This window comes from Rhinolophus sinicus, chromosome 10 (assembly GCF_057876585.1).
Source record: "Rhinolophus sinicus isolate RSI-liver-muscle chromosome 10, RSI-T2T, whole genome shotgun sequence".
Taxonomy (NCBI): domain Eukaryota; kingdom Metazoa; phylum Chordata; class Mammalia; order Chiroptera; family Rhinolophidae; genus Rhinolophus; species Rhinolophus sinicus.
Genome location: NC_142510.1, coordinates 19,259,461 through 19,287,324, shown reverse-complemented (window position 1 = coordinate 19,287,324; position 27,864 = coordinate 19,259,461). Strand labels below are relative to the sequence as shown.

The 27,864-nt window shown below is 68.6% G+C and overlaps 13 pseudogenes; all 13 read right to left on the bottom strand.

Moving 5' to 3' along the window:
• Window positions 1–1,425: 1,425 nt before the first annotated feature.
• LOC148757036 (5S ribosomal RNA) lies at window positions 1,426–1,545 on the bottom strand (annotated as a pseudogene).
• A 2,050-nt stretch (window positions 1,546–3,595) lies between these two features.
• Window positions 3,596–3,715, bottom strand: LOC148757035 (5S ribosomal RNA; annotated as a pseudogene).
• Window positions 3,716–5,151: 1,436 nt separating this feature from the next.
• On the bottom strand, window positions 5,152–5,271 carry LOC148757034 (5S ribosomal RNA; annotated as a pseudogene).
• A 2,320-nt stretch (window positions 5,272–7,591) lies between these two features.
• LOC148757033 (5S ribosomal RNA) lies at window positions 7,592–7,711 on the bottom strand (annotated as a pseudogene).
• Window positions 7,712–9,761: 2,050 nt separating this feature from the next.
• On the bottom strand, window positions 9,762–9,881 carry LOC148757032 (5S ribosomal RNA; annotated as a pseudogene).
• A 1,430-nt stretch (window positions 9,882–11,311) lies between these two features.
• Window positions 11,312–11,431, bottom strand: LOC148757031 (5S ribosomal RNA; annotated as a pseudogene).
• Window positions 11,432–13,751: 2,320 nt separating this feature from the next.
• On the bottom strand, window positions 13,752–13,871 carry LOC148757030 (5S ribosomal RNA; annotated as a pseudogene).
• A 2,048-nt stretch (window positions 13,872–15,919) lies between these two features.
• LOC148757029 (5S ribosomal RNA) lies at window positions 15,920–16,039 on the bottom strand (annotated as a pseudogene).
• A 1,433-nt stretch (window positions 16,040–17,472) lies between these two features.
• Window positions 17,473–17,592, bottom strand: LOC148757028 (5S ribosomal RNA; annotated as a pseudogene).
• Window positions 17,593–19,912: 2,320 nt separating this feature from the next.
• Window positions 19,913–20,032, bottom strand: LOC148757027 (5S ribosomal RNA; annotated as a pseudogene).
• A 2,048-nt stretch (window positions 20,033–22,080) lies between these two features.
• On the bottom strand, window positions 22,081–22,200 carry LOC148757026 (5S ribosomal RNA; annotated as a pseudogene).
• A 1,433-nt stretch (window positions 22,201–23,633) lies between these two features.
• Window positions 23,634–23,753, bottom strand: LOC148757025 (5S ribosomal RNA; annotated as a pseudogene).
• Window positions 23,754–26,073: 2,320 nt separating this feature from the next.
• On the bottom strand, window positions 26,074–26,193 carry LOC148757024 (5S ribosomal RNA; annotated as a pseudogene).
• Between the last annotated feature and the right edge of the window lie 1,671 nt (window positions 26,194–27,864).

Genomic DNA, 27,864 nt, shown 5'->3' with positions numbered 1-27,864 from the left:
CGGACTGCAGTTGGCCGGCTTGGTGGGTCGGTAAGTTGGCGGGTCTGTTGGTTGGCAGAGAATCGGCCGGCAGGCTGGGGATCGGGCGGCTCCGGCTTGCCGAGTCTCCAAGCCAGCCGCCCGTGAGACATGGTGCTATGAGCCCCCTATCCGTGGTCTGTTGGTGTTCCCTCTTGGCCTCGCCAAATCCTGCATTCTTGTGCGGGCAGAGGGGCTAGAGTCCCCGCAGGACAGGGACAGACAGACAGAACGGGAGGAGGAGTAAGAGGGAGCGAGATGGAAATATACACGTATATGTACATGTATGTATCTAGACATACAGAGAGACATGGACAGAGACAGAGAAAGAGGGGGCTGGCACGCGGGGAGAGAGCTCCTGAGCCAGAGCCAGGGCCCAACAGGCACCTCTCAGAGCCTGACAGATATGGGGTGGGGGAGGGTGGGAGGGACGCACAGGCGGGCACACGGAGTGTTACAGACGCACTGAGGCTGTGTTGAAGTGGCGGCTCCTCCACCGGAGTGTGGTCGTGCCCGGGGCTGGGCTCCTCTAAGGAGGCATTGCCCTGGCGTTGGCAGTCACCATTGAAGCCTCCGGGGCGGCCCGCCAGGGTCTCCGGAGGGCCTGTGGTCTCTGAGCCCCGCCCAGGCACCCGCCCGCGGGAGGAGAGTGGCACCCCCAGGCACCCTGGTTGTGAGGGTTGTGTGCCTGCGTGCCTGCTCTGCCCTTGTGGTGGTCTCCCCTGGAGTCGATGTCGCGTGGTGTGTTGGGGTGCTGCTCCCGCCGTCCCCTGGTTTGTCCCGGCTCTTTGTGCCCTGTGTTTCAGGGACACCGTGGCCGGCGGGAAGGGAGGGCTCCTGGCTCTTGTGGGAGACGGGAGGGGCGCGCGGGGGTGTGGGGCGAGGTGCCTGCCAGCGGAGACAGAAGACTCCGGTGGGGCGGGGCGTGTGGGCGTCCCGTTTGCCCGAGGTCACGCCGATCGTGTGTGTCGGGACCCGAGGGCAGGCGCAGGGATGGGCGTGCCCTGGGCTCGGGGAGAGGTGCAAAGCACCGGCACGTCCTGGGATGGAGAGAGCCTGGTGGAGGCCTGCGCCGGCAGGCAGCCCTGGGCTTGGGCGTTGGGGGTTGCGGCGGCGGCAGGGTCGGGGAGCGAGAGGGAGCCCTGCGATGGCGGTGGCGGCGACCGAGAGGCGGCTGACTGCTGCAGGCTGAGGGCCTGCCTTGGCGAAGAGCACTAAGAAGAGGGAGTGGGGGGGAGCCCTGGCCGACAGGCCTGGTGTGCGGCCGGGGATGCGAGCTTGTAGTGCTGGGCGACTGACCCTCCTCTGGCCAGGGGGACCTTCGGCTGCCTGGGCGGCTGCAGAGGGGCAAGGTGCGGCAGGGGTTCGGAGGGAGCCACGCCGGGGCGGCGGCGCAAAAGGAGAGGCGAGCAAAAGCCTGCAGCTATTCCCAGGCGGTCTCCCATCCAAGTACTAACCAGGCCCCGCCCTGCTTAGCTCCCGAGATCAGAGGAGATCGGGCGCGTTCAGGGTGGTATGGCCCTAGACGCTGGGACCCGGCTCCCCGCGCCCCAAGAGCCTGCTCCCGGCCTGCCTCTGACCGCGCGCGCCGTGCTGCTGGGCCGCTAGGGTGGCGAGCACGTCTGCCTGAGCGGCTCCCGCCCGCTCCCCGCCTCCTCCGGACGCCGCTGGTGTGGGCGACGGGCTACTCCTGGCCCGCAGCGAGGCACCTTCGCGCCCCCCAGTGGCTCCACGGGCCTCTGTCACTTCCCTGACTGTGACATATGTCTGGGCGCCCTGGCATCCTGGGCCTCCCCAGGCCCCGAAGGGCTTTTACCCCGTCCCCCTACCCCAACCCCTCAAATCTCCCCCCAGCCACACAACCGCACACCCCCCTTGCTGCTGTGCTGTCCCCACCTCTCAGGGCCACCGAGGGGGTCGCAGGGTCCTCTCAGTCCCCTCCGGCCCTAGGGACGTGCAACCCAGGCCCTGGCCCTGACCGGACCCATCCACAGGCCCAAAGCCAGGGAGAGCCACCCGCGCCACCAGGGTGCAGCATCTCCAGTCTGCAGCCACCCTTCGTCACAAGCCTTCAGTCTGGGCCCTGGAACCCTCGTCAGCGACCGGAGCCCCGCCCGATGTCCGGTCCCTTCACTGGCTACACGTCACCTCTCCTGACCCAGGGAGGTGAGAGAGAGGATGAGAGAAGGCCAGAGACGGAGCAAGAGAGAGGCGGAGAGAGACAGACGGGGACTGTGGGGACAGACTCGCAGAGAGCACTCTCCAGGCTCTGGGCCTCGCGTGGAGGGGTGCTGCTTGGGGGCTGCATGGTCATCAGCTGTGACCGCTTGGCCATCAGCTGTTGCCAATTGGCCACTGGCCACCGGAGGAGCTGCGGTGGCCAAGCTAGGAAGCGCGGATGGTGGACTGCAAATTGCAGAGGGGCGCGGATTGCAGTGGGCCCGCTTGGCGGGTCGACGGGCGGTGTGTCGGTGGGTTGGCAGAGAAGCGGCCGACAGGTTGGGGATCGGGCGGCTCCGGCTTGCCGTGTCTCCGAGCCAGCCGCCCGTGAGACATAGTGCTATGAGCCCCCTATCCGTGGCTCTGTTGGTGTTCCCTCTTGGCCTCGCCATATCCTGCGTTCTTGTGCGGGCAGAGGGACTAGAGTCCCCGCAGGACAGGGACCGACAGAGAGAACGGGAGGAGGAGAAAGAGGGAGCGAGATCGAAATATACACCTATATGTACCTGTATGTACCTAGACATACAGAGAGACATGGACAGAGACAGAGAAAGAGGGGGCTGGCACGCGGGGAGAGAGCTCCTGAGCCAGAGCCAGAGCCCAACAGGCACGTCACAGAGCCAGAGAGACATGGGGTGGGGGAGGGGGGAGGGACGCACAAGCGGGCACACGGACTGGGACAGACGCACTGACGCTGCTTTGAAGTGGCAGCTTCTCAACCGAAGTGTGGTCATGCCCGTGGCTGGGCTCCACTAAGGAGGCAGTGCCCGGGCATTGAAAGTCACCCTTGAAGCCCCCGGGCCGGGCGGGAGGGCCAGTGGGCTCCGAGCCCCGCCCAGGAACCCCCCGCCCCGCGGGAGGAGAGTGGCAGCCCACAGGCACCCTGGTTGAGAGTGTTGTGTGCCTGCGTGCCTGCACTTCCCCTTGTGGTGGTCTCTCCTGGAGTCCGAGGGCGTGCGGTGTGTTGGGGTGCTGCTCCCTCAGTCCCCTGCTTTGTCCCGGCTCTTTGTACCCTGTGTGTTGGGGCCACTGCGGGAAGGGAGGGTTCCTGGCTCTTGTGGGCGATGGGAGGGGGCGCGCGGGGGTGTGGGGAGAGGTGCCTGCCGGCGGAGACACAGGCTCGGCTAACTGCTGCTGGCTGACTGCCTGCCTCGGCGAAGAGGACTAAGAAGAGGGTGTGGGGGTGAGCCCTGGCCGACGGGCCTGGTGTGCGGCCGGGGCTGCCAGCTTGTAGCGCCGGGTGGCTGACCGGCCTCTGGCCAGGGGGACCTTTGGCTGGATGGGCGGCTGCAGAGGGGCAAGGGGCGGCAGGGGTTCGGAGGGAGCCACGCAGGGGCGGCGGCGCAAAAGGAGAGGCGAGCAAAAGCCTACAGGTATTCCCAGGCGGTCTCCCATCCAAGCACTAACCAGGCCCCTCCCTGCTTAGCTCCCGAGATCAGAGGAGATCGGGCGCGTTCAGGGTGGTACGGCCATAGACGATGGGACTCGGCTCCCCGCGCCCCAAGAGCCTGCTCCCGGCCTGCCTCGTGAGCGCGCGCCATGCAGATGCGCGGCTCCGGTGGTGAGCATCGACCTGCTGGCCGGCTCTGCCAGCACCGTGTCCCCCTCCCAGTCCGGCTCCCCGCCTCTTCCGAATGCCCCAGGCGTGGGCGGCGGGCTACTCCTGGCCGGCAGCGAGGCCCCTTCGCGCCACCCGAGGCTCCATGGGACACTGCCACTTCCCTGATGGTGCCAGAATTCGTGGAACTCTGGCATCCTGGGACTCCCCGGACCCAGACCGCCATACACCCCGCCCCCCTACCGCCACCAGGTTTACCAACAACCGCACCCCCAAGGCTGGGGGAGGCCTGCACCAGCAGGCAACCCTGGGCTTGGGAGTTGTGGGAGGACCCCGCGGCGGCGGCTTGGGCGGCTGCGGAGGGGGGGGCGGCGGCGGCGGCGGCGGCGGCGGCGGCGGCGGCGGCGGCGGGGGCGGAGGAGGCCGGGAGAGCAGAGGCGGGAGATTGAGGGAGTATGGCGATGGTGGCGGCGGCGGCGGCGGGGGCTGGGGCGGAGGCGGGGGAGATGGCGGTGCTGGAGGCGGGGAGAGCAGAGGAGGGAGATTGAGGGAGTGCGGCAATGGCGGCGGCGGGGGCGGGGGTGGGGAACAGGGCAGCACTGGCGGCGGGGATGGGGAGCGCGGTGCTGGCGGCCGAGGTGGGGAGAGCAGAGGAGGGAGTTTGAGGGAGTACGGCGATGGCGGCGGCGGGGGCGGGGGAGGGGGCGAGGGCAGCGCTGGCGGAGGGGGTGGGGAGCGCGGTGATCGCGGCGGCGGCGGGAGAAGCGGGGGCTGATCGCGAGCAGCGTTGGCGGCGTCGGCGGCAGCGGCGCGGGAGGGTTGCGAGGTCGGCGATGGAGGCGGCGGCAGCGTTGGGGGCTGTGTCGGCGGGCGCTGGGCGCGGGGAGGGTTGGCGCCGGCCCCGGCGGCGGCGGTAGCGGGGAAGAGGGCGGTGCTGGCGGCGGAGGAGGGGAGAGCAGAGGCGGGAGATTGAAGCAGTACAGCGATGGCGGTGGCGAGGGCGGGGGCAGGGGTGAGGGCAGCGCTGGAGGGGGGTGTGGGGAGCGCGGTGATGGCGGCGGATTTGGCGGTGGCGGCGGGGGCGAGGGCAGCGCTGTTGGCGGTGGCGGCGATCGAAGGTCGGCGAAGGGATCGAGATGACAGCCTCCGGGACTGAAGAGGACTGAGAAGAGGGTGTGCGGGGGAGCCCTGGCCGACGGGCCTGGTGTGCGGCCGGGGCTGCCAGCTTGTAGTGCCTGGCGGCTAACCCTCTGCTGGTCAGGGGGACCTTCGGCTGGCTGGGCGGCTGCAGAGAGGCAAGGGGCGGCAGGGGTTCGCAGGGAGCCACGCCGGGGCGGCGATGCAAAAGGAGAGGCGAGCAAAAGCCTGCAGCTATTCCCAGGCGGTCTCCCATCCAAGTACTAACCAGGCCCCTCCCTGCTTAGCTCCCGAGATCAGACGAGATCTGGCGCGTGCAGGGTGGTGTGGCCTTAGGCGCTGGGACCCGGCTCCCGGCACTCCAAGAGCCTGCTCCCGACCTGCTTCTGAGCGCACGCCATGCTGCTGGGCCGCTCGGGTGGCGAGCACGTCTGCCCGAGCGCCTCCCGCCAGCTCCCCGCCTCCTCCGGACGCCGCTGGTGTGGGCGACGGGCTACTCCTGGCCCGCAGCGAGGCCCCTTCGCGCCCCCCAGTGGCTCTAACGGGCCTCCGTCACTTCCCTGACTGTGACATATGTCTGGGCGCCCTGGCATCCTGGGCCTCCCCAGGCCCCGAAGGGCTTTTACCCCGCCCCCCTACCCCAACCCCTCTCATCTCCCCCCAGCCCCACAACCGCACACCCCCCTTGCTGCTGTGCTGTCCCCACCTCTCAGGGCCACCGAGGGGGTCGCAGGGTCCTCTCAGTCCCCTCCACCCTAGGGACGTGCAACCCAGGCCCTGGCCCTGGCCGGCCCCACCCACTGGCCCAAAGCCAGGGAGAGCCACCCGCCACCAGGGGGCAGCACCTCCAGTCCGCCGCCACCCTTCCTCACACAGCCTTCTTTCTGGGTTCTCGCCCCTCGTCAGCGACCGGCGTCCCGCCCGATCACTGTTCACTTCACTGGCTACACGTCACCTCTCCTGACCCAGGGAGGTGAGAGAGAGGATGAGAGAAGGCCAGAGACAGAGCAAGAGAGAGGCGGAGAGAGACCGACGGGGACTGTGGGGACAGACTCGCAGAGAGCACTTTCCAGGCTCTGGGCCTCGCGTGGAGGGGTGCTGCGTGGGGGCTGCATGGATATCAGCCGTGACCGCTTGGCCATCAGCTGTTGCCAGTTGGCCATTGGCCACCGGCAGAGCTGCGGTGGCCAAGCTAGGAAGCGCGGATTGTGGACTGCAAATTGCAGAGGGGCGCGGACTGCAGTTGGCCGGCTTGGTGGGTCGGTAAGTTGGCGGGTCTGTTGGTTGGCAGAGAATCGGCCGGCAGGCTGGGGATCGGGCGGCTCCGGCTTGCCGAGTCTCCAAGCCAGCCGCCCGTGAGACATGGTGCTATGAGCCCCCTATCCGTGGTCTGTTGGTGTTCCCTCTTGGCCTCGCCAAATCCTGCATTCTTGTGCGGGCAGAGGGGCTAGAGTCCCCGCAGGACAGGGACAGACAGACAGAACGGGAGGAGGAGTAAGAGGGAGCGAGATGGAAATATACACGTATATGTACATGTATGTATCTAGACATACAGAGAGACATGGACAGAGACAGAGAAAGAGGGGGCTGGCACGCGGGGAGAGAGCTCCTGAGCCAGAGCCAGGGCCCAACAGGCACCTCTCAGAGCCTGACAGATATGGGGTGGGGGAGGGTGGGAGGGACGCACAGGCGGGCACACGGAGTGTTACAGATGCACTGAGGCTGTGTTGAAGTGGCGGCTCCTCCACCGGAGTGTGGTCGTGCCCGGGGCTGGGCTCCTCTAAGGAGGCATTGCCCTGGCGTTGGCAGTCACCATTGAAGCCTCCGGGGCGGCCCGCCAGGGTCTCCGGAGGGCCTGTGGTCTCTGAGCCCCGCCCAGGCACCCGCCCGCGGGAGGAGAGTGGCACCCCCAGGCACCCTGGTTGTGAGGGTTGTGTGCCTGCGTGCCTGCTCTGCCCTTGTGGTGGTCTCCCCTGGAGTCGATGTCGCGTGGTGTGTTGGGGTGCTGCTCCCGCCGTCCCCTGGTTTGTCCCGGCTCTTTGTGCCCTGTGTTTCAGGGACACCGTGGCCGGCGGGAAGGGAGGGCTCCTGGCTCTTGTGGGAGACGGGAGGGGCGCGCGGGGGTGTGGGGCGAGGTGCCTGCCAGCGGAGACAGAAGACTCCGGTGGGGCGGGGCGTGTGGGCGTCCCGTTTGCCCGAGGTCACGCCGATCGTGTGTGTCGGGACCCGAGGGCAGGCGCAGGGATGGGCGTGCCCTGGGCTCGGGGAGAGGTGCAAAGCACCGGCACGTCCTGGGATGGAGAGAGCCTGGTGGAGGCCTGCGCCGGCAGGCAGCCCTGGGCTTGGGCGTTGGGGGTTGCGGCGGCGGCAGGGTCGGGGAGCGAGAGGGAGCCCTGCGATGGCGGTGGCGGCGACCGAGAGGCGGCTGACTGCTGCAGGCTGAGGGCCTGCCTTGGCGAAGAGCACTAAGAAGAGGGAGTGGGGGGGAGCCCTGGCCGACAGGCCTGGTGTGCGGCCGGGGATGCGAGCTTGTAGTGCTGGGCGACTGACCCTCCTCTGGCCAGGGGGACCTTCGGCTGCCTGGGCGGCTGCAGAGGGGCAAGGTGCGGCAGGGGTTCGGAGGGAGCCACGCCGGGGCGGCGGCGCAAAAGGAGAGGCGAGCAAAAGCCTGCAGCTATTCCCAGGCGGTCTCCCATCCAAGTACTAACCAGGCCCCGCCCTGCTTAGCTCCCGAGATCAGAGGAGATCGGGCGCGTTCAGGGTGGTATGGCCCTAGACGCTGGGACCCGGCTCCCCGCGCCCCAAGAGCCTGCTCCCGGCCTGCCTCTGACCGCGCGCGCCGTGCTGCTGGGCCGCTAGGGTGGCGAGCACGTCTGCCTGAGCGGCTCCCGCCCGCTCCCCGCCTCCTCCGGACGCCGCTGGTGTGGGCGACGGGCTACTCCTGGCCCGCAGCGAGGCACCTTCGCGCCCCCCAGTGGCTCCACGGGCCTCTGTCACTTCCCTGACTGTGACATATGTCTGGGCGCCCTGGCATCCTGGGCCTCCCCAGGCCCCGAAGGGCTTTTACCCCGTCCCCCTACCCCAACCCCTCAAATCTCCCCCCAGCCACACAACCGCACACCCCCCTTGCTGCTGTGCTGTCCCCACCTCTCAGGGCCACCGAGGGGGTCGCAGGGTCCTCTCAGTCCCCTCCGGCCCTAGGGACGTGCAACCCAGGCCCTGGCCCTGACCGGACCCATCCACAGGCCCAAAGCCAGGGAGAGCCACCCGCGCCACCAGGGTGCAGCATCTCCAGTCTGCAGCCACCCTTCGTCACAAGCCTTCAGTCTGGGCCCTGGAACCCTCGTCAGCGACCGGAGCCCCGCCCGATGTCCGGTCCCTTCACTGGCTACACGTCACCTCTCCTGACCCAGGGAGGTGAGAGAGAGGATGAGAGAAGGCCAGAGACGGAGCAAGAGAGAGGCGGAGAGAGACAGACGGGGACTGTGGGGACAGACTCGCAGAGAGCACTCTCCAGGCTCTGGGCCTCGCGTGGAGGGGTGCTGCTTGGGGGCTGCATGGTCATCAGCTGTGACCGCTTGGCCATCAGCTGTTGCCAATTGGCCACTGGCCACCGGAGGAGCTGCGGTGGCCAAGCTAGGAAGCGCGGATGGTGGACTGCAAATTGCAGAGGGGCGCGGATTGCAGTGGGCCCGCTTGGCGGGTCGACGGGCGGTGTGTCGGTGGGTTGGCAGAGAAGCGGCCGACAGGTTGGGGATCGGGCGGCTCCGGCTTGCCGTGTCTCCGAGCCAGCCGCCCGTGAGACATAGTGCTATGAGCCCCCTATCCGTGGCTCTGTTGGTGTTCCCTCTTGGCCTCGCCATATCCTGCGTTCTTGTGCGGGCAGAGGGACTAGAGTCCCCGCAGGACAGGGACCGACAGAGAGAACGGGAGGAGGAGAAAGAGGGAGCGAGATCGAAATATACACCTATATGTACCTGTATGTACCTAGACATACAGAGAGACATGGACAGAGACAGAGAAAGAGGGGGCTGGCACGCGGGGAGAGAGCTCCTGAGCCAGAGCCAGAGCCCAACAGGCACGTCACAGAGCCAGAGAGACATGGGGTGGGGGAGGGGGGAGGGACGCACAAGCGGGCACACGGACTGGGACAGACGCACTGACGCTGCTTTGAAGTGGCAGCTTCTCAACCGAAGTGTGGTCATGCCCGTGGCTGGGCTCCACTAAGGAGGCAGTGCCCGGGCATTGAAAGTCACCCTTGAAGCCCCCGGGCCGGGCGGGAGGGCCAGTGGGCTCCGAGCCCCGCCCAGGAACCCCCCGCCCCGCGGGAGGAGAGTGGCAGCCCACAGGCACCCTGGTTGAGAGTGTTGTGTGCCTGCGTGCCTGCACTTCCCCTTGTGGTGGTCTCTCCTGGAGTCCGAGGGCGTGCGGTGTGTTGGGGTGCTGCTCCCTCAGTCCCCTGCTTTGTCCCGGCTCTTTGTACCCTGTGTGTTGGGGCCACTGCGGGAAGGGAGGGTTCCTGGCTCTTGTGGGCGATGGGAGGGGGCGCGCGGGGGTGTGGGGAGAGGTGCCTGCCGGCGGAGACACAGGCTCGGCTAACTGCTGCTGGCTGACTGCCTGCCTCGGCGAAGAGGACTAAGAAGAGGGTGTGGGGGTGAGCCCTGGCCGACGGGCCTGGTGTGCGGCCGGGGCTGCCAGCTTGTAGCGCCGGGTGGCTGACCGGCCTCTGGCCAGGGGGACCTTCGGCTGGATGGGCGGCTGCAGAGGGGCAAGGGGCGGCAGGGGTTCGGAGGGAGCCACGCAGGGGCGGCGGCGCAAAAGGAGAGGCGAGCAAAAGCCTACAGGTATTCCCAGGCGGTCTCCCATCCAAGCACTAACCAGGCCCCTCCCTGCTTAGCTCCCGAGATCAGAGGAGATCGGGCGCGTTCAGGGTGGTACGGCCATAGACGATGGGACTCGGCTCCCCGCGCCCCAAGAGCCTGCTCCCGGCCTGCCTCGTGAGCGCGCGCCATGCAGATGCGCGGCTCCGGTGGTGAGCATCGACCTGCTGGCCGGCTCTGCCAGCACCGCGTCCCCCTCCCAGTCCGGCTCCCCGCCTCTTCCGAATGCCCCAGGCGTGGGCGGCGGGCTACTCCTGGCCGGCAGCGAGGCCCCTTCGCGCCACCCGAGGCTCCATGGGACACTGCCACTTCCCTGATGGTGCCAGAATTCGTGGAACTCTGGCATCCTGGGACTCCCCGGACCCAGACCGCCATACACCCCGCCCCCCTACCGCCACCAGGTTTACCAACAACCGCACCCCCAAGGCTGGGGGAGGCCTGCACCAGCAGGCAACCCTGGGCTTGGGAGTTGTGGGAGGACCCCGCGGAGGCGGCTTGGGCGGCTGCGGAGGGGGGGGCGGCGGCGGCGGCGGCGGCGGCGGCGGCGGCGGCGGGGGCGGAGGAGGCCGGGAGAGCAGAGGCGGGAGATTGAGGGAGTATGGCGATGGTGGCGGCGGCGGCGGCGGGGGCTGGGGCGGAGGCGGGGGAGATGGCGGTGCTGGAGGCGGGGAGAGCAGAGGAGGGAGATTGAGGGAGTGCGGCAATGGCGGCGGCGGGGGCGGGGGTGGGGAACAGGGCAGCACTGGCGGCGGGGATGGGGAGCGCGGTGCTGGCGGCCGAGGTGGGGAGAGCAGAGGAGGGAGTTTGAGGGAGTACGGCGATGGCGGCGGCGGGGGCGGGGGAGGGGGCGAGGGCAGCGCTGGCGGAGGGGGTGGGGAGCGCGGTGATCGCGGCGGCGGCGGGAGAAGCGGGGGCTGATCGCGAGCAGCGTTGGCGGCGTCGGCGGCAGCGGCGCGGGAGGGTTGCGAGGTCGGCGATGGAGGCGGCGGCAGCGTTGGGGGCTGTGTCGGCGGGCGCTGGGCGCGGGGAGGGTTGGCGCCGGCCCCGGCGGCGGCGGTAGCGGGGAAGAGGGCGGTGCTGGCGGCGGAGGAGGGGAGAGCAGAGGCGGGAGATTGAAGCAGTACAGCGATGGCGGTGGCGAGGGCGGGGGCAGGGGTGAGGGCAGCGCTGGAGGGGGGTGTGGGGAGCGCGGTGATGGCGGCGGATTTGGCGGTGGCGGCGGGGGCGAGGGCAGCGCTGTTGGCGGTGGCGGCGATCGAAGGTCGGCGAAGGGATCGAGATGACAGCCTCCGGGACTGAAGAGGACTGAGAAGAGGGTGTGCGGGGGAGCCCTGGCCGACGGGCCTGGTGTGCGGCCGGGGCTGCCAGCTTGTAGTGCCTGGCGGCTAACCCTCTGCTGGTCAGGGGGACCTTCGGCTGGCTGGGCGGCTGCAGAGAGGCAAGGGGCGGCAGGGGTTCGCAGGGAGCCACGCCGGGGCGGCGATGCAAAAGGAGAGGCGAGCAAAAGCCTGCAGCTATTCCCAGGCGGTCTCCCATCCAAGTACTAACCAGGCCCCTCCCTGCTTAGCTCCCGAGATCAGACGAGATCTGGCGCGTGCAGGGTGGTGTGGCCTTAGGCGCTGGGACCCGGCTCCCGGCACTCCAAGAGCCTGCTCCCGACCTGCTTCTGAGCGCACGCCATGCTGCTGGGCCGCTCGGGTGGCGAGCACGTCTGCCCGAGCGCCTCCCGCCAGCTCCCCGCCTCCTCCGGACGCCGCTGGTGTGGGCGACGGGCTACTCCTGGCCCGCAGCGAGGCCCCTTCGCGCCCCCCAGTGGCTCTAACGGGCCTCCGTCACTTCCCTGACTGTGACATATGTCTGGGCGCCCTGGCATCCTGGGCCTCCCCAGGCCCCGAAGGGCTTTTACCCCGCCCCCCTACCCCAACCCCTCTCATCTCCCCCCAGCCCCACAACCGCACACCCCCCTTGCTGCTGTGCTGTCCCCACCTCTCAGGGCCACCGAGGGGGTCGCAGGGTCCTCTCAGTCCCCTCCACCCTAGGGACGTGCAACCCAGGCCCTGGCCCTGGCCGGCCCCACCCACTGGCCCAAAGCCAGGGAGAGCCACCCGCCACCAGGGGGCAGCACCTCCAGTCCGCCGCCACCCTTCCTCACACAGCCTTCTTTCTGGGTTCTCGCCCCTCGTCAGCGACCGGCGTCCCGCCCGATCACTGTTCACTTCACTGGCTACACGTCACCTCTCCTGACCCAGGGAGGTGAGAGAGAGGATGAGAGAAGGCCAGAGACAGAGCAAGAGAGAGGCGGAGAGAGACCGACGGGGACTGTGGGGACAGACTCGCAGAGAGCACTTTCCAGGCTCTGGGCCTCGCGTGGAGGGGTGCTGCGTGGGGGCTGCATGGATATCAGCCGTGACCGCTTGGCCATCAGCTGTTGCCAGTTGGCCATTGGCCACCGGCAGAGCTGCGGTGGCCAAGCTAGGAAGCGCGGATTGTGGACTGCAAATTGCAGAGGGGCGCGGACTGCAGTTGGCCGGCTTGGTGGGTCGGTAAGTTGGCGGGTCTGTTGGTTGGCAGAGAATCGGCCGGCAGGCTGGGGATCGGGCGGCTCCGGCTTGCCAAGTCTCCAAGCCAGCCGCCCGTGAGACATGGTGCTATGAGCCCCCTATCCGTGGTCTGTTGGTGTTCCCTCTTGGCCTCGCCAAATCCTGCATTCTTGTGCGGGCAGAGGGGCTAGAGTCCCCGCAGGACAGGGACAGACAGACAGAACGGGAGGAGGAGTAAGAGGGAGCGAGATGGAAATATACACGTATATGTACATGTATGTATCTAGACATACAGAGAGACATGGACAGAGACAGAGAAAGAGGGGGCTGGCACGCGGGGAGAGAGCTCCTGAGCCAGAGCCAGGGCCCAACAGGCACCTCTCAGAGCCTGACAGATATGGGGTGGGGGAGGGTGGGAGGGACGCACAGGCGGGCACACGGAGTGTTACAGACGCACTGAGGCTGTGTTGAAGTGGCGGCTCCTCCACCGGAGTGTGGTCGTGCCCGGGGCTGGGCTCCTCTAAGGAGGCATTGCCCTGGCGTTGGCAGTCACCATTGAAGCCTCCGGGGCGGCCCGCCAGGGTCTCCGGAGGGCCTGTGGTCTCTGAGCCCCGCCCAGGCACCCGCCCGCGGGAGGAGAGTGGCACCCCCAGGCACCCTGGTTGTGAGGGTTGTGTGCCTGCGTGCCTGCTCTGCCCTTGTGGTGGTCTCCCCTGGAGTCGATGTCGCGTGGTGTGTTGGGGTGCTGCTCCCGCCGTCCCCTGGTTTGTCCCGGCTCTTTGTGCCCTGTGTTTCAGGGACACCGTGGCCGGCGGGAAGGGAGGGCTCCTGGCTCTTGTGGGAGACGGGAGGGGCGCGCGGGGGTGTGGGGCGAGGTGCCTGCCAGCGGAGACAGAAGACTCCGGTGGGGCGGGGCGTGTGGGCGTCCCGTTTGCCCGAGGTCACGCCGATCGTGTGTGTCGGGACCCGAGGGCAGGCGCAGGGATGGGCGTGCCCTGGGCTCGGGGAGAGGTGCAAAGCACCGGCACGTCCTGGGATGGAGAGAGCCTGGTGGAGGCCTGCGCCGGCAGGCAGCCCTGGGCTTGGGCGTTGGGGGTTGCGGCGGCGGCAGGGTCGGGGAGCGAGAGGGAGCCCTGCGATGGCGGTGGCGGCGACCGAGAGGCGGCTGACTGCTGCAGGCTGAGGGCCTGCCTTGGCGAAGAGCACTAAGAAGAGGGAGTGGGGGGGAGCCCTGGCCGACAGGCCTGGTGTGCGGCCGGGGATGCGAGCTTGTAGTGCTGGGCGACTGACCCTCCTCTGGCCAGGGGGACCTTCGGCTGCCTGGGCGGCTGCAGAGGGGCAAGGTGCGGCAGGGGTTCGGAGGGAGCCACGCCGGGGCGGCGGCGCAAAAGGAGAGGCGAGCAAAAGCCTGCAGCTATTCCCAGGCGGTCTCCCATCCAAGTACTAACCAGGCCCCGCCCTGCTTAGCTCCCGAGATCAGAGGAGATCGGGCGCGTTCAGGGTGGTATGGCCCTAGACGCTGGGACCCGGCTCCCCGCGCCCCAAGAGCCTGCTCCCGGCCTGCCTCTGACCGCGCGCCGTGCTGCTGGGCCGCTAGGGTGGCGAGCACGTCTGCCTGAGCGGCTCCCGCCCGCTCCCCGCCTCCTCCGGACGCCGCTGGTGTGGGCGACGGGCTACTCCTGGCCCGCAGCGAGGCACCTTCGCGCCCCCCAGTGGCTCCACGGGCCTCTGTCACTTCCCTGACTGTGACATATGTCTGGGCGCCCTGGCATCCTGGGCCTCCCCAGGCCCCGAAGGGCTTTTACCCCGTCCCCCTACCCCAACCCCTCAAATCTCCCCCCAGCCACACAACCGCACACCCCCCTTGCTGCTGTGCTGTCCCCACCTCTCAGGGCCACCGAGGGGGTCGCAGGGTCCTCTCAGTCCCCTCCGGCCCTAGGGACGTGCAACCCAGGCCCTGGCCCTGACCGGACCCATCCACAGGCCCAAAGCCAGGGAGAGCCACCCGCGCCACCAGGGTGCAGCATCTCCAGTCTGCAGCCACCCTTCGTCACAAGCCTTCAGTCTGGGCCCTGGAACCCTCGTCAGCGACCGGAGCCCCGCCCGATGTCCGGTCCCTTCACTGGCTACACGTCACCTCTCCTGACCCAGGGAGGTGAGAGAGAGGATGAGAGAAGGCCAGAGACGGAGCAAGAGAGAGGCGGAGAGAGACAGACGGGGACTGTGGGGACAGACTCGCAGAGAGCACTCTCCAGGCTCTGGGCCTCGCGTGGAGGGGTGCTGCTTGGGGGCTGCATGGTCATCAGCTGTGACCGCTTGGCCATCAGCTGTTGCCAATTGGCCACTGGCCACCGGAGGAGCTGCGGTGGCCAAGCTAGGAAGCGCGGATGGTGGACTGCAAATTGCAGAGGGGCGCGGATTGCAGTGGGCCCGCTTGGCGGGTCGACGGGCGGTGTGTCGGTGGGTTGGCAGAGAAGCGGCCGACAGGTTGGGGATCGGGCGGCTCCGGCTTGCCGTGTCTCCGAGCCAGCCGCCCGTGAGACATAGTGCTATGAGCCCCCTATCCGTGGCTCTGTTGGTGTTCCCTCTTGGCCTCGCCATATCCTGCGTTCTTGTGCGGGCAGAGGGACTAGAGTCCCCGCAGGACAGGGACCGACAGAGAGAACGGGAGGAGGAGAAAGAGGGAGCGAGATCGAAATATACACCTATATGTACCTGTATGTACCTAGACATACAGAGAGACATGGACAGAGACAGAGAAAGAGGGGGCTGGCACGCGGGGAGAGAGCTCCTGAGCCAGAGCCAGAGCCCAACAGGCACGTCACAGAGCCAGAGAGACATGGGGTGGGGGAGGGGGGAGGGACGCACAAGCGGGCACACGGACTGGGACAGACGCACTGACGCTGCTTTGAAGTGGCAGCTTCTCAACCGAAGTGTGGTCATGCCCGTGGCTGGGCTCCACTAAGGAGGCAGTGCCCGGGCATTGAAAGTCACCCTTGAAGCCCCCGGGCCGGGCGGGAGGGCCAGTGGGCTCCGAGCCCCGCCCAGGAACCCCCCGCCCCGCGGGAGGAGAGTGGCAGCCCACAGGCACCCTGGTTGAGAGTGTTGTGTGCCTGCGTGCCTGCACTTCCCCTTGTGGTGGTCTCTCCTGGAGTCCGAGGGCGTGCGGTGTGTTGGGGTGCTGCTCCCTCAGTCCCCTGCTTTGTCCCGGCTCTTTGTACCCTGTGTGTTGGGGCCACTGCGGGAAGGGAGGGTTCCTGGCTCTTGTGGGCGATGGGAGGGGGCGCGCGGGGGTGTGGGGAGAGGTGCCTGCCGGCGGAGACACAGGCTCGGCTAACTGCTGCTGGCTGACTGCCTGCCTCGGCGAAGAGGACTAAGAAGAGGGTGTGGGGGTGAGCCCTGGCCGACGGGCCTGGTGTGCGGCCGGGGCTGCCAGCTTGTAGCGCCGGGTGGCTGACCGGCCTCTGGCCAGGGGGACCTTCGGCTGGATGGGCGGCTGCAGAGGGGCAAGGGGCGGCAGGGGTTCGGAGGGAGCCACGCAGGGGCGGCGGCGCAAAAGGAGAGGCGAGCAAAAGCCTACAGGTATTCCCAGGCGGTCTCCCATCCAAGCACTAACCAGGCCCCTCCCTGCTTAGCTCCCGAGATCAGAGGAGATCGGGCGCGTTCAGGGTGGTACGGCCATAGACGATGGGACTCGGCTCCCCGCGCCCCAAGAGCCTGCTCCCGGCCTGCCTCGTGAGCGCGCGCCATGCAGATGCGCGGCTCCGGTGGTGAGCATCGACATGCTGGCCGGCTCTGCCAGCACCGCGTCCCCCTCCCAGTCCGGCTCCCCGCCTCTTCCGAATGCCCCAGGCGTGGGCGGCGGGCTACTCCTGGCCGGCAGCGAGGCCCCTTCGCGCCACCCGAGGCTCCATGGGACACTGCCACTTCCCTGATGGTGCCAGAATTCGTGGAACTCTGGCATCCTGGGACTCCCCGGACCCAGACCGCCATACACCCCGCCCCCCTACCGCCACCAGGTTTACCAACAACCGCACCCCCAAGGCTGGGGGAGGCCTGCACCAGCAGGCAACCCTGGGCTTGGGAGTTGTGGGAGGACCCCGCGGAGGCGGCTTGGGCGGCTGCGGAGGGGGGGGCGGCGGCGGCGGCGGCGGCGGCGGCGGCGGCGGCGGCGGGGGCGGAGGAGGCCGGGAGAGCAGAGGCGGGAGATTGAGGGAGTATGGCGATGGTGGCGGCGGCGGCGGCGGGGGCTGGGGCGGAGGCGGGGGAGATGGCGGTGCTGGAGGCGGGGAGAGCAGAGGAGGGAGATTGAGGGAGTGCGGCAATGGCGGCGGCGGGGGCGGGGGTGGGGAACAGGGCAGCACTGGCGGCGGGGATGGGGAGCGCGGTGCTGGCGGCCGAGGTGGGGAGAGCAGAGGAGGGAGTTTGAGGGAGTACGGCGATGGCGGCGGCGGGGGCGGGGGAGGGGGCGAGGGCAGCGCTGGCGGAGGGGGTGGGGAGCGCGGTGATCGCGGCGGCGGCGGGAGAAGCGGGGGCTGATCGCGAGCAGCGTTGGCGGCGTCGGCGGCAGCGGCGCGGGAGGGTTGCGAGGTCGGCGATGGAGGCGGCGGCAGCGTTGGGGGCTGTGTCGGCGGGCGCTGGGCGCGGGGAGGGTTGGCGCCGGCGCCGGCGGCGGCGGTAGCGGGGAAGAGGGCGGTGCTGGCGGCGGAGGAGGGGAGAGCAGAGGCGGGAGATTGAAGCAGTACAGCGATGGCGGTGGCGAGGGCGGGGGCAGGGGTGAGGGCAGCGCTGGAGGGGGGTGTGGGGAGCGCGGTGATGGCGGCGGATTTGGCGGTGGCGGCGGGGGCGAGGGCAGCGCTGTTGGCGGTGGCGGCGATCGAAGGTCGGCGAAGGGATCGAGATGACAGCCTCCGGGACTGAAGAGGACTGAGAAGAGGGTGTGCGGGGGAGCCCTGGCCGACGGGCCTGGTGTGCGGCCGGGGCTGCCAGCTTGTAGTGCCTGGCGGCTAACCCTCTGCTGGTCAGGGGGACCTTCGGCTGGCTGGGCGGCTGCAGAGAGGCAAGGGGCGGCAGGGGTTCGCAGGGAGCCACGCCGGGGCGGCGATGCAAAAGGAGAGGCGAGCAAAAGCCTGCAGCTATTCCCAGGCGGTCTCCCATCCAAGTACTAACCAGGCCCCTCCCTGCTTAGCTCCCGAGATCAGACGAGATCTGGCGCGTGCAGGGTGGTGTGGCCTTAGGCGCTGGGACCCGGCTCCCGGCACTCCAAGAGCCTGCTCCCGACCTGCTTCTGAGCGCACGCCATGCTGCTGGGCCGCTCGGGTGGCGAGCACGTCTGCCCGAGCGCCTCCCGCCAGCTCCCCGCCTCCTCCGGACGCCGCTGGTGTGGGCGACGGGCTACTCCTGGCCCGCAGCGAGGCCCCTTCGCGCCCCCCAGTGGCTCTAACGGGCCTCCGTCACTTCCCTGACTGTGACATATGTCTGGGCGCCCTGGCATCCTGGGCCTCCCCAGGCCCCGAAGGGCTTTTACCCCGCCCCCCTACCCCAACCCCTCTCATCTCCCCCCAGCCCCACAACCGCACACCCCCCTTGCTGCTGTGCTGTCCCCACCTCTCAGGGCCACCGAGGGGGTCGCAGGGTCCTCTCAGTCCCCTCCACCCTAGGGACGTGCAACCCAGGCCCTGGCCCTGGCCGGCCCCACCCACTGGCCCAAAGCCAGGGAGAGCCACCCGCCACCAGGGGGCAGCACCTCCAGTCCGCCGCCACCCTTCCTCACACAGCCTTCTTTCTGGGTTCTCGCCCCTCGTCAGCGACCGGCGTCCCGCCCGATCACTGTTCACTTCACTGGCTACACGTCACCTCTCCTGACCCAGGGAGGTGAGAGAGAGGATGAGAGAAGGCCAGAGACAGAGCAAGAGAGAGGCGGAGAGAGACCGACGGGGACTGTGGGGACAGACTCGCAGAGAGCACTTTCCAGGCTCTGGGCCTCGCGTGGAGGGGTGCTGCGTGGGGGCTGCATGGATATCAGCCGTGACCGCTTGGCCATCAGCTGTTGCCAGTTGGCCATTGGCCACCGGCAGAGCTGCGGTGGCCAAGCTAGGAAGCGCGGATTGTGGACTGCAAATTGCAGAGGGGCGCGGACTGCAGTTGGCCGGCTTGGTGGGTCGGTAAGTTGGCGGGTCTGTTGGTTGGCAGAGAATCGGCCGGCAGGCTGGGGATCGGGCGGCTCCGGCTTGCCGAGTCTCCAAGCCAGCCGCCCGTGAGACATGGTGCTATGAGCCCCCTATCCGTGGTCTGTTGGTGTTCCCTCTTGGCCTCGCCAAATCCTGCATTCTTGTGCGGGCAGAGGGGCTAGAGTCCCCGCAGGACAGGGACAGACAGACAGAACGGGAGGAGGAGTAAGAGGGAGCGAGATGGAAATATACACGTATATGTACATGTATGTATCTAGACATACAGAGAGACATGGACAGAGACAGAGAAAGAGGGGGCTGGCACGCGGGGAGAGAGCTCCTGAGCCAGAGCCAGGGCCCAACAGGCACCTCTCAGAGCCTGACAGATATGGGGTGGGGGAGGGTGGGAGGGACGCACAGGCGGGCACACGGAGTGTTACAGACGCACTGAGGCTGTGTTGAAGTGGCGGCTCCTCCACCGGAGTGTGGTCGTGCCCGGGGCTGGGCTCCTCTAAGGAGGCATTGCCCTGGCGTTGGCAGTCACCATTGAAGCCTCCGGGGCGGCCCGCCAGGGTCTCCGGAGGGCCTGTGGTCTCTGAGCCCCGCCCAGGCACCCGCCCGCGGGAGGAGAGTGGCACCCCCAGGCACCCTGGTTGTGAGGGTTGTGTGCCTGCGTGCCTGCTCTGCCCTTGTGGTGGTCTCCCCTGGAGTCGATGTCGCGTGGTGTGTTGGGGTGCTGCTCCCGCCGTCCCCTGGTTTGTCCCGGCTCTTTGTGCCCTGTGTTTCAGGGACACCGTGGCCGGCGGGAAGGGAGGGCTCCTGGCTCTTGTGGGAGACGGGAGGGGCGCGCGGGGGTGTGGGGCGAGGTGCCTGCCAGCGGAGACAGAAGACTCCGGTGGGGCGGGGCGTGTGGGCGTCCCGTTTGCCCGAGGTCACGCCGATCGTGTGTGTCGGGACCCGAGGGCAGGCGCAGGGATGGGCGTGCCCTGGGCTCGGGGAGAGGTGCAAAGCACCGGCACGTCCTGGGATGGAGAGAGCCTGGTGGAGGCCTGCGCCGGCAGGCAGCCCTGGGCTTGGGCGTTGGGGGTTGCGGCGGCGGCAGGGTCGGGGAGCGAGAGGGAGCCCTGCGATGGCGGTGGCGGCGACCGAGAGGCGGCTGACTGCTGCAGGCTGAGGGCCTGCCTTGGCGAAGAGCACTAAGAAGAGGGAGTGGGGGGGAGCCCTGGCCGACAGGCCTGGTGTGCGGCCGGGGATGCGAGCTTGTAGTGCTGGGCGACTGACCCTCCTCTGGCCAGGGGGACCTTCGGCTGCCTGGGCGGCTGCAGAGGGGCAAGGTGCGGCAGGGGTTCGGAGGGAGCCACGCCGGGGCGGCGGCGCAAAAGGAGAGGCGAGCAAAAGCCTGCAGCTATTCCCAGGCGGTCTCCCATCCAAGTACTAACCAGGCCCCGCCCTGCTTAGCTCCCGAGATCAGAGGAGATCGGGCGCGTTCAGGGTGGTATGGCCCTAGACGCTGGGACCCGGCTCCCCGCGCCCCAAGAGCCTGCTCCCGGCCTGCCTCTGACCGCGCGCCGTGCTGCTGGGCCGCTAGGGTGGCGAGCACGTCTGCCTGAGCGGCTCCCGCCCGCTCCCCGCCTCCTCCGGACGCCGCTGGTGTGGGCGACGGGCTACTCCTGGCCCGCAGCGAGGCACCTTCGCGCCCCCCAGTGGCTCCACGGGCCTCTGTCACTTCCCTGACTGTGACATATGTCTGGGCGCCCTGGCATCCTGGGCCTCCCCAGGCCCCGAAGGGCTTTTACCCCGTCCCCCTACCCCAACCCCTCAAATCTCCCCCCAGCCACACAACCGCACACCCCCCTTGCTGCTGTGCTGTCCCCACCTCTCAGGGCCACCGAGGGGGTCGCAGGGTCCTCTCAGTCCCCTCCGGCCCTAGGGACGTGCAACCCAGGCCCTGGCCCTGACCGGACCCATCCACAGGCCCAAAGCCAGGGAGAGCCACCCGCGCCACCAGGGTGCAGCATCTCCAGTCTGCAGCCACCCTTCGTCACAAGCCTTCAGTCTGGGCCCTGGAACCCTCGTCAGCGACCGGAGCCCCGCCCGATGTCCGGTCCCTTCACTGGCTACACGTCACCTCTCCTGACCCAGGGAGGTGAGAGAGAGGATGAGAGAAGGCCAGAGACGGAGCAAGAGAGAGGCGGAGAGAGACAGACGGGGACTGTGGGGACAGACTCGCAGAGAGCACTCTCCAGGCTCTGGGCCTCGCGTGGAGGGGTGCTGCTTGGGGGCTGCATGGTCATCAGCTGTGACCGCTTGGCCATCAGCTGTTGCCAATTGGCCACTGGCCACCGGAGGAGCTGCGGTGGCCAAGCTAGGAAGCGCGGATGGTGGACTGCAAATTGCAGAGGGGCGCGGATTGCAGTGGGCCCGCTTGGCGGGTCGACGGGCGGTGTGTCGGTGGGTTGGCAGAGAAGCGGCCGACAGGTTGGGGATCGGGCGGCTCCGGCTTGCCGTGTCTCCGAGCCAGCCGCCCGTGAGACATAGTGCTATGAGCCCCCTATCCGTGGCTCTGTTGGTGTTCCCTCTTGGCCTCGCCATATCCTGCGTTCTTGTGCGGGCAGAGGGACTAGAGTCCCCGCAGGACAGGGACCGACAGAGAGAACGGGAGGAGGAGAAAGAGGGAGCGAGATCGAAATATACACCTATATGTACCTGTATGTACCTAGACATACAGAGAGACATGGACAGAGACAGAGAAAGAGGGGGCTGGCACGCGGGGAGAGAGCTCCTGAGCCAGAGCCAGAGCCCAACAGGCACGTCACAGAGCCAGAGAGACATGGGGTGGGGGAGGGGGGAGGGACGCACAAGCGGGCACACGGACTGGGACAGACGCACTGACGCTGCTTTGAAGTGGCAGCTTCTCAACCGAAGTGTGGTCATGCCCGTGGCTGGGCTCCACTAAGGAGGCAGTGCCCGGGCATTGAAAGTCACCCTTGAAGCCCCCGGGCCGGGCGGGAGGGCCAGTGGGCTCCGAGCCCCGCCCAGGAACCCCCCGCCCCGCGGGAGGAGAGTGGCAGCCCACAGGCACCCTGGTTGAGAGTGTTGTGTGCCTGCGTGCCTGCACTTCCCCTTGTGGTGGTCTCTCCTGGAGTCCGAGGGCGTGCGGTGTGTTGGGGTGCTGCTCCCTCAGTCCCCTGCTTTGTCCCGGCTCTTTGTACCCTGTGTGTTGGGGCCACTGCGGGAAGGGAGGGTTCCTGGCTCTTGTGGGCGATGGGAGGGGGCGCGCGGGGGTGTGGGGAGAGGTGCCTGCCGGCGGAGACACAGGCTCGGCTAACTGCTGCTGGCTGACTGCCTGCCTCGGCGAAGAGGACTAAGAAGAGGGTGTGGGGGTGAGCCCTGGCCGACGGGCCTGGTGTGCGGCCGGGGCTGCCAGCTTGTAGCGCCGGGTGGCTGACCGGCCTCTGGCCAGGGGGACCTTCGGCTGGATGGGCGGCTGCAGAGGGGCAAGGGGCGGCAGGGGTTCGGAGGGAGCCACGCAGGGGCGGCGGCGCAAAAGGAGAGGCGAGCAAAAGCCTACAGGTATTCCCAGGCGGTCTCCCATCCAAGCACTAACCAGGCCCCTCCCTGCTTAGCTCCCGAGATCAGAGGAGATCGGGCGCGTTCAGGGTGGTACGGCCATAGACGATGGGACTCGGCTCCCCGCGCCCCAAGAGCCTGCTCCCGGCCTGCCTCGTGAGCGCGCGCCATGCAGATGCGCGGCTCCGGTGGTGAGCATCGACATGCTGGCCGGCTCTGCCAGCACCGCGTCCCCCTCCCAGTCCGGCTCCCCGCCTCTTCCGAATGCCCCAGGCGTGGGCGGCGGGCTACTCCTGGCCGGCAGCGAGGCCCCTTCGCGCCACCCGAGGCTCCATGGGACACTGCCACTTCCCTGATGGTGCCAGAATTCGTGGAACTCTGGCATCCTGGGACTCCCCGGACCCAGACCGCCATACACCCCGCCCCCCTACCGCCACCAGGTTTACCAACAACCGCACCCCCAAGGCTGGGGGAGGCCTGCACCAGCAGGCAACCCTGGGCTTGGGAGTTGTGGGAGGACCCCGCGGAGGCGGCTTGGGCGGCTGCGGAGGGGGGGGCGGCGGCGGCGGCGGCGGCGGCGGCGGCGGCGGCGGCGGGGGCGGAGGAGGCCGGGAGAGCAGAGGCGGGAGATTGAGGGAGTATGGCGATGGTGGCGGCGGCGGCGGCGGGGGCTGGGGCGGAGGCGGGGGAGATGGCGGTGCTGGAGGCGGGGAGAGCAGAGGAGGGAGATTGAGGGAGTGCGGCAATGGCGGCGGCGGGGGCGGGGGTGGGGAACAGGGCAGCACTGGCGGCGGGGATGGGGAGCGCGGTGCTGGCGGCCGAGGTGGGGAGAGCAGAGGAGGGAGTTTGAGGGAGTACGGCGATGGCGGCGGCGGGGGCGGGGGAGGGGGCGAGGGCAGCGCTGGCGGAGGGGGTGGGGAGCGCGGTGATCGCGGCGGCGGCGGGAGAAGCGGGGGCTGATCGCGAGCAGCGTTGGCGGCGTCGGCGGCAGCGGCGCGGGAGGGTTGCGAGGTCGGCGATGGAGGCGGCGGCAGCGTTGGGGGCTGTGTCGGCGGGCGCTGGGCGCGGGGAGGGTTGGCGCCGGCGCCGGCGGCGGCGGTAGCGGGGAAGAGGGCGGTGCTGGCGGCGGAGGAGGGGAGAGCAGAGGCGGGAGATTGAAGCAGTACAGCGATGGCGGTGGCGAGGGCGGGGGCAGGGGTGAGGGCAGCGCTGGAGGGGGGTGTGGGGAGCGCGGTGATGGCGGCGGATTTGGCGGTGGCGGCGGGGGCGAGGGCAGCGCTGTTGGCGGTGGCGGCGATCGAAGGTCGGCGAAGGGATCGAGATGACAGCCTCCGGGACTGAAGAGGACTGAGAAGAGGGTGTGCGGGGGAGCCCTGGCCGACGGGCCTGGTGTGCGGCCGGGGCTGCCAGCTTGTAGTGCCTGGCGGCTAACCCTCTGCTGGTCAGGGGGACCTTCGGCTGGCTGGGCGGCTGCAGAGAGGCAAGGGGCGGCAGGGGTTCGCAGGGAGCCACGCCGGGGCGGCGATGCAAAAGGAGAGGCGAGCAAAAGCCTGCAGCTATTCCCAGGCGGTCTCCCATCCAAGTACTAACCAGGCCCCTCCCTGCTTAGCTCCCGAGATCAGACGAGATCTGGCGCGTGCAGGGTGGTGTGGCCTTAGGCGCTGGGACCCGGCTCCCGGCACTCCAAGAGCCTGCTCCCGACCTGCTTCTGAGCGCACGCCATGCTGCTGGGCCGCTCGGGTGGCGAGCACGTCTGCCCGAGCGCCTCCCGCCAGCTCCCCGCCTCCTCCGGACGCCGCTGGTGTGGGCGACGGGCTACTCCTGGCCCGCAGCGAGGCCCCTTCGCGCCCCCCAGTGGCTCTAACGGGCCTCCGTCACTTCCCTGACTGTGACATATGTCTGGGCGCCCTGGCATCCTGGGCCTCCCCAGGCCCCGAAGGGCTTTTACCCCGCCCCCCTACCCCAACCCCTCTCATCTCCCCCCAGCCCCACAACCGCACACCCCCCTTGCTGCTGTGCTGTCCCCACCTCTCAGGGCCACCGAGGGGGTCGCAGGGTCCTCTCAGTCCCCTCCACCCTAGGGACGTGCAACCCAGGCCCTGGCCCTGGCCGGCCCCACCCACTGGCCCAAAGCCAGGGAGAGCCACCCGCCACCAGGGGGCAGCACCTCCAGTCCGCCGCCACCCTTCCTCACACAGCCTTCTTTCTGGGTTCTCGCCCCTCGTCAGCGACCGGCGTCCCGCCCGATCACTGTTCACTTCACTGGCTACACGTCACCTCTCCTGACCCAGGGAGGTGAGAGAGAGGATGAGAGAAGGCCAGAGACAGAGCAAGAGAGAGGCGGAGAGAGACCGACGGGGACTGTGGGGACAGACTCGCAGAGAGCACTTTCCAGGCTCTGGGCCTCGCGTGGAGGGGTGCTGCGTGGGGGCTGCATGGATATCAGCCGTGACCGCTTGGCCATCAGCTGTTGCCAGTTGGCCATTGGCCACCGGCAGAGCTGCGGTGGCCAAGCTAGGAAGCGCGGATTGTGGACTGCAAATTGCAGAGGGGCGCGGACTGCAGTTGGCCGGCTTGGTGGGTCGGTAAGTTGGCGGGTCTGTTGGTTGGCAGAGAATCGGCCGGCAGGCTGGGGATCGGGCGGCTCCGGCTTGCCGAGTCTCCAAGCCAGCCGCCCGTGAGACATGGTGCTATGAGCCCCCTATCCGTGGTCTGTTGGTGTTCCCTCTTGGCCTCGCCAAATCCTGCATTCTTGTGCGGGCAGAGGGGCTAGAGTCCCCGCAGGACAGGGACAGACAGACAGAACGGGAGGAGGAGTAAGAGGGAGCGAGATGGAAATATACACGTATATGTACATGTATGTATCTAGACATACAGAGAGACATGGACAGAGACAGAGAAAGAGGGGGCTGGCACGCGGGGAGAGAGCTCCTGAGCCAGAGCCAGGGCCCAACAGGCACCTCTCAGAGCCTGACAGATATGGGGTGGGGGAGGGTGGGAGGGACGCACAGGCGGGCACACGGAGTGTTACAGACGCACTGAGGCTGTGTTGAAGTGGCGGCTCCTCCACCGGAGTGTGGTCGTGCCCGGGGCTGGGCTCCTCTAAGGAGGCATTGCCCTGGCGTTGGCAGTCACCATTGAAGCCTCCGGGGCGGCCCGCCAGGGTCTCCGGAGGGCCTGTGGTCTCTGAGCCCCGCCCAGGCACCCGCCCGCGGGAGGAGAGTGGCACCCCCAGGCACCCTGGTTGTGAGGGTTGTGTGCCTGCGTGCCTGCTCTGCCCTTGTGGTGGTCTCCCCTGGAGTCGATGTCGCGTGGTGTGTTGGGGTGCTGCTCCCGCCGTCCCCTGGTTTGTCCCGGCTCTTTGTGCCCTGTGTTTCAGGGACACCGTGGCCGGCGGGAAGGGAGGGCTCCTGGCTCTTGTGGGAGACGGGAGGGGCGCGCGGGGGTGTGGGGCGAGGTGCCTGCCAGCGGAGACAGAAGACTCCGGTGGGGCGGGGCGTGTGGGCGTCCCGTTTGCCCGAGGTCACGCCGATCGTGTGTGTCGGGACCCGAGGGCAGGCGCAGGGATGGGCGTGCCCTGGGCTCGGGGAGAGGTGCAAAGCACCGGCACGTCCTGGGATGGAGAGAGCCTGGTGGAGGCCTGCGCCGGCAGGCAGCCCTGGGCTTGGGCGTTGGGGGTTGCGGCGGCGGCAGGGTCGGGGAGCGAGAGGGAGCCCTGCGATGGCGGTGGCGGCGACCGAGAGGCGGCTGACTGCTGCAGGCTGAGGGCCTGCCTTGGCGAAGAGCACTAAGAAGAGGGAGTGGGGGGGAGCCCTGGCCGACAGGCCTGGTGTGCGGCCGGGGATGCGAGCTTGTAGTGCTGGGCGACTGACCCTCCTCTGGCCAGGGGGACCTTCGGCTGCCTGGGCGGCTGCAGAGGGGCAAGGTGCGGCAGGGGTTCGGAGGGAGCCACGCCGGGGCGGCGGCGCAAAAGGAGAGGCGAGCAAAAGCCTGCAGCTATTCCCAGGCGGTCTCCCATCCAAGTACTAACCAGGCCCCGCCCTGCTTAGCTCCCGAGATCAGAGGAGATCGGGCGCGTTCAGGGTGGTATGGCCCTAGACGCTGGGACCCGGCTCCCCGCGCCCCAAGAGCCTGCTCCCGGCCTGCCTCTGACCGCGCGCGCCGTGCTGCTGGGCCGCTAGGGTGGCGAGCACGTCTGCCTGAGCGGCTCCCGCCCGCTCCCCGCCTCCTCCGGACGCCGCTGGTGTGGGCGACGGGCTACTCCTGGCCCGCAGCGAGGCACCTTCGCGCCCCCCAGTGGCTCCACGGGCCTCTGTCACTTCCCTGACTGTGACATATGTCTGGGCGCCCTGGCATCCTGGGCCTCCCCAGGCCCCGAAGGGCTTTTACCCCGTCCCCCTACCCCAACCCCTCAAATCTCCCCCCAGCCACACAACCGCACACCCCCCTTGCTGCTGTGCTGTCCCCACCTCTCAGGGCCACCGAGGGGGTCGCAGGGTCCTCTCAGTCCCCTCCGGCCCTAGGGACGTGCAACCCAGGCCCTGGCCCTGACCGGACCCATCCACAGGCCCAAAGCCAGGGAGAGCCACCCGCGCCACCAGGGTGCAGCATCTCCAGTCTGCAGCCACCCTTCGTCACAAGCCTTCAGTCTGGGCCCTGGAACCCTCGTCAGCGACCGGAGCCCCGCCCGATGTCCGGTCCCTTCACTGGCTACACGTCACCTCTCCTGACCCAGGGAGGTGAGAGAGAGGATGAGAGAAGGCCAGAGACGGAGCAAGAGAGAGGCGGAGAGAGACAGACGGGGACTGTGGGGACAGACTCGCAGAGAGCACTCTCCAGGCTCTGGGCCTCGCGTGGAGGGGTGCTGCTTGGGGGCTGCATGGTCATCAGCTGTGACCGCTTGGCCATCAGCTGTTGCCAATTGGCCACTGGCCACCGGAGGAGCTGCGGTGGCCAAGCTAGGAAGCGCGGATGGTGGACTGCAAATTGCAGAGGGGCGCGGATTGCAGTGGGCCCGCTTGGCGGGTCGACGGGCGGTGTGTCGGTGGGTTGGCAGAGAAGCGGCCGACAGGTTGGGGATCGGGCGGCTCCGGCTTGCCGTGTCTCCGAGCCAGCCGCCCGTGAGACATAGTGCTATGAGCCCCCTATCCGTGGCTCTGTTGGTGTTCCCTCTTGGCCTCGCCATATCCTGCGTTCTTGTGCGGGCAGAGGGACTAGAGTCCCCGCAGGACAGGGACCGACAGAGAGAACGGGAGGAGGAGAAAGAGGGAGCGAGATCGAAATATACACCTATATGTACCTGTATGTACCTAGACATACAGAGAGACATGGACAGAGACAGAGAAAGAGGGGGCTGGCACGCGGGGAGAGAGCTCCTGAGCCAGAGCCAGAGCCCAACAGGCACGTCACAGAGCCAGAGAGACATGGGGTGGGGGAGGGGGGAGGGACGCACAAGCGGGCACACGGACTGGGACAGACGCACTGACGCTGCTTTGAAGTGGCAGCTTCTCAACCGAAGTGTGGTCATGCCCGTGGCTGGGCTCCACTAAGGAGGCAGTGCCCGGGCATTGAAAGTCACCCTTGAAGCCCCCGGGCCGGGCGGGAGGGCCAGTGGGCTCCGAGCCCCGCCCAGGAACCCCCCGCCCCGCGGGAGGAGAGTGGCAGCCCACAGGCACCCTGGTTGAGAGTGTTGTGTGCCTGCGTGCCTGCACTTCCCCTTGTGGTGGTCTCTCCTGGAGTCCGAGGGCGTGCGGTGTGTTGGGGTGCTGCTC